Below are 9847 nucleotides of genomic sequence, written 5' to 3'. Positions count from 1 at the left end.
ACGCTACTCACACATTAATTCAAAGAGGGGCAAATGTAATACCCTAAAAATGGTCATCTAAACCATGAGCCCCTAACCTCAACAACATCACCAAGGTCCTAACCAAAGGCAATTAAATAAATCTTGAGCACACAATTAATTCTAAAATCATCAAATGTCACATGGAAAAATTAATCAATCAATATTAATTAAATATTTATTTAATTAATTAAATCATTCCAAGTAAATCATTTTAAACAATTATCTTATTTATTTTAATTAAATATCTTTTGCATATTTAATTAAATGAATCAATTTGCCATTAAATCATCAAAAAAAGGAATTAATTTAATTAAATAAATCAATTTACCACAAATCTTCAAAAAAGGAAACAAATCAAGAAAGAGGAATTCGAAATTATGGGCACAAATTTTCAAAAAGGGAAATAAATCAAAAAAAGAATTAATTGACAAAAAATAATTAAAATTTGAGAAAAGAAATCAATTGGAGATCATCTTGAAAAAAAACAAATTAAAAATTGATAGATAATCTCAAAGAAAGCAATTAAAACAATTAAATCTTAAAATTGAATGAAATAGAGAATAAATCAGTTTTTTCTTGATTTTATCTTGATTTTATCTTAATTTTAGTTCAATTTCCTTTAAAACTGAGAAAAGCATCCAATCACATCAATTCACCTGGATTGTGCTTCCTCTTGGAAAATCTTGACCACTCATCATCATTTGATCTTAGCCTTTGGTTTCTTTCTGAATTTTCTATAAATTTAGGCTCTCATCTCTCATTCAAAAATCCTGGAGAATATATTGTTATTATGCCATTTTTGCTCTAGGTTCATTGAGATATTGCATATTATTTGATGCTCTGCAAAAAGGACAAGGTTAGGATAAACAAACACCAAACAAGAAACAACAAGAAGTCGATTGTTAGATGTTAGAAAATCATAAATTAAAAACTATCCTAAGCAAGCATATCAAGAAAGACACTACTAAGCAAAAAGAAAGCTTAAGGAATCTACAAAAAGCAACTAAGCTCCTCCAAATGCTCTCTACCATGCTGCTAGTTTCTCCTTCCTTGTTCCTCTCCTCTCCAAGTTCCAAAATAGTGTAGCTCTCAGCAGCTTTTTGCACTATGGATGCTTATAGAGATTCAAGATTAAAGTATTTGCTCTAAATATGAATGAAAAGCTAATACTAGATGTTATAGATACTAAGATGATTTGTTTTAAACCAAAATGACAATTATATGAGTCTATTATGCTAAAATGCTCTCTAAAATTCACTATAGATTAAATGCATACAAGTTTTCAGGATCTGGATTATGAAGAAATGGGCTCTATTTATAAGAAAAATGGAGCAATGGATGGTTGAGATTGAGTAATCTCAACAAGGGTCAAGATTGAATGATTTGAGATCCATGTGAGGGCTTTCAATCCAATCCCAAGATGACAAGTGTCAATGTGAGATAGGTTGAGAGTAGAGGGAATAAGCATTAAATGCTTGACATGACCTGGGAGTTACTTTGGGGTTAGGGTCAAGGTTAGTTGAATGAATAAATTCTTTATTCAAAGAATAAATCTTTTATCCAATAGATAAACTCTTGTGCAAAGGCAAAAGGGATAACCATGGTCAAAGCAATAAATGTTTGAGGAGACACATGAATGCAAGTTGAAATAACCATAAATGGTTATGTAAGAGCCATTAATGGTCATGTAAGAGCCATTAGTGGTTTTGGAAGACTTTGGAGGTTAAATTGTTGAACACACAAAGCATTAAATGCTTTTCAAAGACTTTGAAGTCTTTGAGAAGTGACTCCAAGTTGCTTACGAATGTGACAATAATTAGGGAATGGATTAGGCTAATTAGGAAGGGGTTAGAAGAATCTAGAAGGGGATTAGATTTGCAAGTGGGTTTGGTGGGTGAGGGAAAATAGGATTTTTATTTAAAATAAATTAATTTATTTCAATAAATGTGTGCAAGTTGCATTTGTAGGAAAATGCAAGTGGGGAGGGGGGGGGGGGGATAAATGATTTAAATATTTTATTTAATTTATTTAAAAGAGGAATAGGGGATTTAAATGAAATAAATATGATTTATTCATTTAATTGATTGTGAATTTGGTTGAATGAATTAATTAAAATAAATTAAATAATTTATTTAATTAATAGGAGAATGTTTGAAGGTGAATTAATTAAAATGGACAGATTTATGTGACTACATAATTTATTTCATATTGTTTAAATCACTTAGCTCATTTATTGCTTAAATCATGTTAGATTAATCTTGCACTTATTGTTTAGGTGTTGTCTAGTCACTAGATGGCTTAGCAATCTGAGAGCAATCTAAACTCGCATCTACTAGAAGGCAATGGGTCACTTTGTTATGGTTTTATTGTTCATTGATTATTGATTTACTAACCATGCATCTAATGGCTTAATTTAAGTGTTGTGTATTCCAGATACAGATACAGGTCCACTTTTCACACACACATCTACATATAGAACAAAAGTGTATCGAAGCCTGAGATGCTTCTCCAGTAGACTTAGGAGGACTTGCCATTGATGAAACAACTATGGTTATTTCCTTTATGAAAAATGATGAGATTAAAACAATTAATACAATGATAAGTATAGTAGGTTAAATACAATTAATATAAGGTAATAACATATATAGATCAAAAACACTAAAAATCTACAATATATAGAACAAAAGTGTATCGAAGCCTGAGATAATTCTCCAGTAGACTTAGGAGGGCTCGCCATTGATGAAGCAACTATGGCTATTTCCTATATGAAAAATGATAAGATTAAATACAATTAATACAATGATAAGTATTGTAGGTTAAATACAATTAATACAAGGTAAGAACATATATAGATAAAAAAAACTAAAAATCTACAATATATAGAACAAAAGTGTACTAGAGCCTGGGATGCTTCTCCAATAGACTTAGGATGGCTCGCCATTGATGAAGCAACTATGGCTATTTCCTATATGAAAAATGATAAGATTAGAATTTATCTAAAGTTCACATGTACATGTGCATATAATCATCAAATCAAGAAAATAAAGTAGAGATACATACCTCTTCCCTCTCTTGATCCTCTGGCATATCATGTGCATTCATCGGTTCTACAAATCCCAATTGCCGTTGTCTATATAAGAGAAAAAAAATACTAATAAATATATAAGTTCCAATTAAGACAATTTCAACCTTTTCAAACAATTGTGTCAATTAAAAATGTGTTTAATTACCTTTTGACGTTTAGGCATCCATGAGGATTTCTTTCACTGAGGAGGTGTCATAGACGTGTGTGGGGTACCCTAAAAGAATCAAGATTAACACAAGAGATATCAGTAGATAATATAAAATAGATTTTAATAAATCTAAATTTAAATGACTTTCATATTCAACCAAAAGAATACATAAAAAGAGGTGTGCAAAATATGATACTGCATAGATTTCTAGGCCAAAATTGATGGTCGAGAGCGTGACGTTAACAATCTAGGACATTTGATCCCCTCACAACACCTATAAAATGAAAAATAAATATACATTAAAGAGAGTTAGTATATCTTATAATAAAAAAAAATTGAATTCAAGGTACTATTCTATTTTAACATGTTACAAAATTTATACCTCAAGCGTCGAAGCAACAACTGCAACAAGTGTGGGAGGAATATCAAATGATGCATTAACACCCATTGCTGCATCTTGAAATGCATATTGTTTATATTGATTAATTTAAATCAATCTATAAATGAAAATTCATTTACTTTTACAACTTTTAAGAGATTGATAAATAAAATGTTATCAATTCAAATCAACACATTTGTGTCTGCATGTGACCACCATACACCATATCCATCAAATCATCAGTCAGCGCCACATCCTCTATAGTGGTAGTTTGACATCTACTCCTGCAAATTATACACATATGGGACGTGGATCCATCTACATTGGCCTCAACATCCATTCCAGAGCATATACTTAAACATTTGGGACACACATTCTGAATGGGCTCACCAAGGCTAGATGGCTCAACTACTTGATCATCGTCTAGGCTAAGAGGATTTGATAATTGTGTGTCATGCTAAATGATGACATCAGTCAATGTAGTGGCCACTTGAAGTGTCTGTAGCACCATCAAATTTTTTAGGGCTACTGGGATCATGACATGGACCATAGGTTTTGGTTCTAGGGGATGCGACTTTGGGGGTTTAGTACCCTCTGAGCTCTAGGTCTATCTTGGGCAAAGCCTCCACCTCTACCCTGGAACTCTCTCATATCAAAATAGTTTGGCTACTCAATGAGGATAAAATCACAATGTAGTTTCCTCAAAAAATAAATGGAACCTCAAAATTATTACAAGGTGGTTGGTGAATGACCATCCACCACCTATCCCAAAAATAATTTTTAATCTACAAATGGCTACACCAGTGTATAGGAAACCTCTTTGAATTAAGAGGTAAGGTCTCACCCATTTTGGGATCAATAAAGGTTGACTTATGTTTTTTTTTTCACTTCATTATATGACAATCCACTAGCATAAAAAGCATGACATCGATACCTATAGCTTCCACATTTTATAATTTGATTGGAAACTTAATTGGCACTACTAGCCAATGATTCTAGAGTTGTGGCAAGGGATACATGATGCTCATGCTTGGATGCCTTCAGTCTATTCACCAGTCTAGTTATTTTGGTAGTGTTTTGTGTTAACTAGTTTATTAAATCCTCATGTGTAGCTTGTGAATAGTCTACTAGAGGAGCTGGAGGGTTTGTATCTTCATGGTTTGGTTGTGGGTTCTCTTGTGGATTTTTCACTAAGTTTTCAAGAGGTGTGTCTTGCTGGGGAGCATTATTTTCCGAATTTGATCTGCATTGATAACAATTTTTTTTTTAAAAATAATAAAAACAATGAATTTACATTCTAATTATAAATATAATTTATCAAATGCATAGAATAGATGAAAAAAATTGATTTCATAACTCATTCCATTGTGCATGTGTTTTATTTTTAAAAACCCCATTCACGTATTGTTTAGCTTGAAACCCTTAAAGTGTTTTTTCTTGCGTCCGCGGGTGAAAATGATCCAGCGGCCGCAGTCAAAAAAAATTATTGATAGAAAAACGCGTACAGGGTTTTGAAAACTAAACCATGCATGTGTTTAGTATAAGAAAAACCCCGTACGCAATTTTGCTTTGGTTAGGCTCAACAAAACGAGCCAAAATGCGTACGGGGTTTTTTAATTTCAAATAACCCGTGCGCGTTTTGTGTTTTTCCAATTTTTTTTGGAGGTGTGTCCACTTTTTTGCACACCATCTTGGTGCACACACCCTAGGCCCTATTAGGACCTATTAGGACCTAATAGGTTCTATAATGCCATATTATGACCTATTAGGATCTATAATGACCCCTTAAGACCCCTTACCCGACCTATTAGGACCCCTTAAGACCCCTTAAGACCCCTTAGGACCTATTTGTCATAGCGGGACCTACTAGGTACTATTATTGCATAATATGACCTATTAGGACCTATTAGGACCTATTAAGTCCTATTATGGCATATTAGGACCTATCAAGATCTAGTAGGTTCTATTACATATGCCTAGTAGGACCTATTAGGTCCTATTATGGCATATTAGGACCTATTATGACCCATTAGGTCCTATAAATGCCTAGTAGGACCTATTTGACCCCTTAGGACATATTTTTCCACCTCTTAAGTCCTATTATGGCATTAGATCCTATTATGGCATAATAGGACCTATTAGGTCCTATTACATGGCATATTAGGAGCTATTAGGACCCGTTAGGTCCTATTGTGCCTAGTAGGACCTATTGCAACCCCTTGATTCGGTCCTTAAGACCCTTTAGGACCTATTATGACCCCTTAAGGTCCCTTAGGACCTATTTGTCCTAATAGGACCTACTAGGACCTAATAGGTCCTATTATGGCATGTATTAGGACCTATTAGGTCTTATTGTGCCTAGTAGGACCTATTACGACCCCTTGAGACCCCTTTGTTGGAATCCAAGAACACTTAAAGGGGGGGGTGAATCAGTTTTCTATCAGAATGATCAATTTTAATTTGATTAAAACATACATACACCAACCAGTATGCCGGTACATATAGAATTGAAAGAAGTAAAGCAACCAATAAGCCAATCACATAAATGAATACCATAAAACATAGAATTATACATGGAAAACCTCAAAGAAGAAAAACCACGGTGGGATTTGTGACCCACAATATCAATCTACTGGCCATATGAAGAGATATTATAGAATATAGTGGCCTGCACTTGCAAGAAGGCTTACAGCCTAGAGAACACTGCTCAATCACAAAAGGAGCCTCGCTGACTACAAATAAATCCAGACTAAAATCCAGAGAAATTATTGAACTGCAAAGATAGCATCTTTTATGCCTGAATACAGTTTCGGTTAAGCTCTGTCTATTCCGGTCTAAAACCCTAAACCCTTTACCAGAATACCCCTTGATGCCCTCCTAAATGGCACAATGTTAGCTTAAGATCAAACAACACAAAACACACAAGATGTTAAAGTTAGTCAATCAAAAACTAAAACAAATGAAGGCATTCCAAAAGAGATACTAAAAGAGACATGCTAAATATATCTAATAAATAGAACAAATGATCATGAGACATCTCCAACTGCCTCTTAGCATGGCCTTAGCTTCTTCTCCCTTGTTCCTCTCCTCTCCAAGTTCCAAAATAGTGTAGCTCTCAGCAGCTTTTTGCACTATGGATGCTTATGGAGGATTGAGATTTGTAGAATAGCTCCAAACATGAAATGAAAAGCTATTTTTAATGCTAAAATGATTGATTTTACCAAAAAGACAATATTTAGTTATGCTATGCTAAATGCTCTCTAAAATGGCTATAATCTAAATGCTTACAAGTTTTCAGGATCTGGATTATGAAGGAATGGGCTCTATTTATAGGAAAAATGGAGCAATGGATGGCCAGGATTGAAAGGTTTAATCAAGGGTCAAGCTTGAAAGTTGGGGATCCATGTGCACAATTGGCACCAATAAAATAATGACAAGTGTCAACACAGGATTGGGTTGAAAGAAGAGGTTGGAGGCATTAAAGGCCTGAGAAGATCTCATGGTTATCTAAAGGCTAAGGGTCAAGCCTAAATTAGGATTACCCACTGGATTAGGAGTTAATCCAAGGATAAACCTTTGTGCAAATGATTAAGAGATAATCATGGTCAAAGTATTAAATGCTTGATGAGACCTTTGTGGTTGGGTAGAGGTTGAGTCAAACAAATGTTTTAACCATGTGGGAGGGTTGAATTAACCATTAATGGTTATTGGAGACTTTGGGGAATTAAGTGGTTGAAAGTTGGAAGCCTTTAATGGTTTTCAAAGACTTTGGGGTTTTTGGTGGTTGAAGGTTGAAAACCTTCAATGGTTATCCAAGACTTTGGGCCATTTGAGAAGTGACTCCATTTTGCTTAGGAATGTGACAATATTTAGGAAATGGTTTAGGCTAATTAGGAAGGGTTAGAAGAATCTAGAAGGGGATTAGGTTTTGCAAGTGGATTTGGTGGGTGAGGGAAAATAGGATTTTATTAAAATAAAAATTCATTTATTTCAATAATGTGTGCAAGTTGCATTTGTAGGAAAATGCAAGTGGGGTGGGGATAATGATTTAAATAAATGTTTTATTTAATTTATTTAAAAGAGGAAAAGGAATTTTAATTAAATAAATTGATTTTATTTATTTAATTGATTTGAATTGGATTTAATGAATTAATTAAAATAAATTGAATAATTTATTTAATTAATAGAAGAATGTTTGGGGATGAATTAATTAAATATTAATTTAATTAATTGATGGCTAGTGGATTTTTAATCAAATAAATACAGAATATTCATTTAATTAAAATGGACAGATTTATGTGACTACATTTGCCCCTCTTTGAGACGGTGCAGTTTATCGCATCGTTTCAAAGAAAGAAAAACTGGTGTGAAGAAATGCCCCATAAAATGTAAATTTAATGGGTGGTATGCCCCCTCGAGAGATGGGCCGGAAATTTTTGAAAAATCGGGCGATCTCTCGAAAAAGAATGAAAATTGGCGAGGTGATAGAAGAGAAGAAGTTAGGTATACTGGTTAAAAATAGAAGAAATCGGGGGAAGCATGGAGAAATGGGGGGCTCGGGAAGTTCACGGGGACCACGGCGATGAGCGGGGCGAAGTTACGGTGACGGCGGGGGGTATAAATGGGGGGAAAGGGGGTAAAATAGGATCATTTGTGACCGCGACCAGCTGAAAACTATAGCTCTGACAGTGACATTTGGAGGAGCAAGGAGGAGCGACGATGCCGTTTCCGATCACCGAGCACCGATTTGAGCGAGTCCGCCGGTACCAGCGCCCAGCCGACTATGGACCAGCGGTACGCAAATTCAAAAACTCACTTTTTATGCATTTTTGGTATGTTTTTAGCTAAGTCCAAGTCAAGTCGGAGCAAGAGCGCTGGAACTAGGTTTTTAGCGCTTTTGCTCCATGAATTAGCGCTATTGTGCCGCAATAGCGCTTTTGTAGGCTAGTTTTAGTGCTTTTGCATGAATTTAGCGCTTTTGCAAGCAAGTTTGAGCGCTGTTGATAAATTAGCGCTACTGTAGGGTCAATTGAGCGCTATTGATGTTTAATAGCGCTATTGTAGAGTGTTTTTAGCGCCGTTGTTTTTGTAGCGCTATGGTGTAGCTAATTGAGCGCTATTGACATTGTTGTAGCGCTATTGTTCAGAATGAGCACTTTTGTAGGTTAAATAGCGCTTTTGCTTTAGGGTACAAGATGCCCCAGTTTCGGACAAAACAAATCTCCTGATACCTTAACGATTGATGGATGATGAGGTGAAGTGGGAGTTGTTTTGAACCATAGCAGCCCGATGAGACTTAGGTCATTTAGGAGAAATGTCTGTTGAAGTCTAGGCGGCCATGATTGCTTACCTGTTGAGACTCGAAGATACTTGATCAAACCCCAAAGTCTTTGAAAACCATTAAAGGCTTCCAACTTTCAACCACTTAATTCCCCAAAGTCTCCAATAACCATTAATGGTTAATTCAACCCTCCCACATGGTTAAAACATTTGTTTGACTCAACCTCTACCCAACCACAAAGGTCTCATCAAGCATTTAATACTTTGACCATGATTATCTCTTAATCATTTGCACAAAGGTTTATCCTTGGATTAACTCCTAATCCAGTGGGTAATCCTAATTTAGGCTTGACCCTTAGCCTTTAGATAACCATGAGGTCTTCTCAGGCCTTTAATGCCTCCAACCTCTTCTTTCAACCCAATCCTGTGTTGACACTTGTCATTATTTTATTGGTGCCAATTGTGCACATGGATCCCCAACTTTCAAGCTTGACCCTTGATTAAACCTTTCAATCCTGGCCATCCATTGCTCCATTTTTCCTATAAATAGAGCCCATTCCTTCATAATCCAGATCCTGAAAACTTGTAAGCATTTAGATTATAGCCATTTTAGAGAGCATTTAGCATAACATAACTAAATATTGTCTTTTTGGTAAAATCAATCATTTTAGCATTAAAAATAGCTTTTCATTTCATGTTTGGAGCTATTCTACAAATCTCAATCCTCCATAAGCATCCATAGTGCAAAAAGCTGCTGAGAGCTACACTATTTTGGAACTTGGAGAGGAGAGGAACAAGGGAGAAGAAGCTAAGGCCATGCTAAGAGGCAGTTGGAGATGTCTCATGATCATTTGTTCTATTTATTAGATATATTTAGCATGTCTCTTTTAGTATCTCTTTTGGAATGCCTTCATTTGTTTTAGTTTTTGATTGA

This window comes from Cryptomeria japonica, chromosome 2 (genome assembly GCF_030272615.1).
Source record: "Cryptomeria japonica chromosome 2, Sugi_1.0, whole genome shotgun sequence".
Taxonomy (NCBI): Eukaryota; Viridiplantae; Streptophyta; class Pinopsida; order Cupressales; family Cupressaceae; genus Cryptomeria; species Cryptomeria japonica.
Note: the sequence above shows the minus strand (reverse complement) of the source record.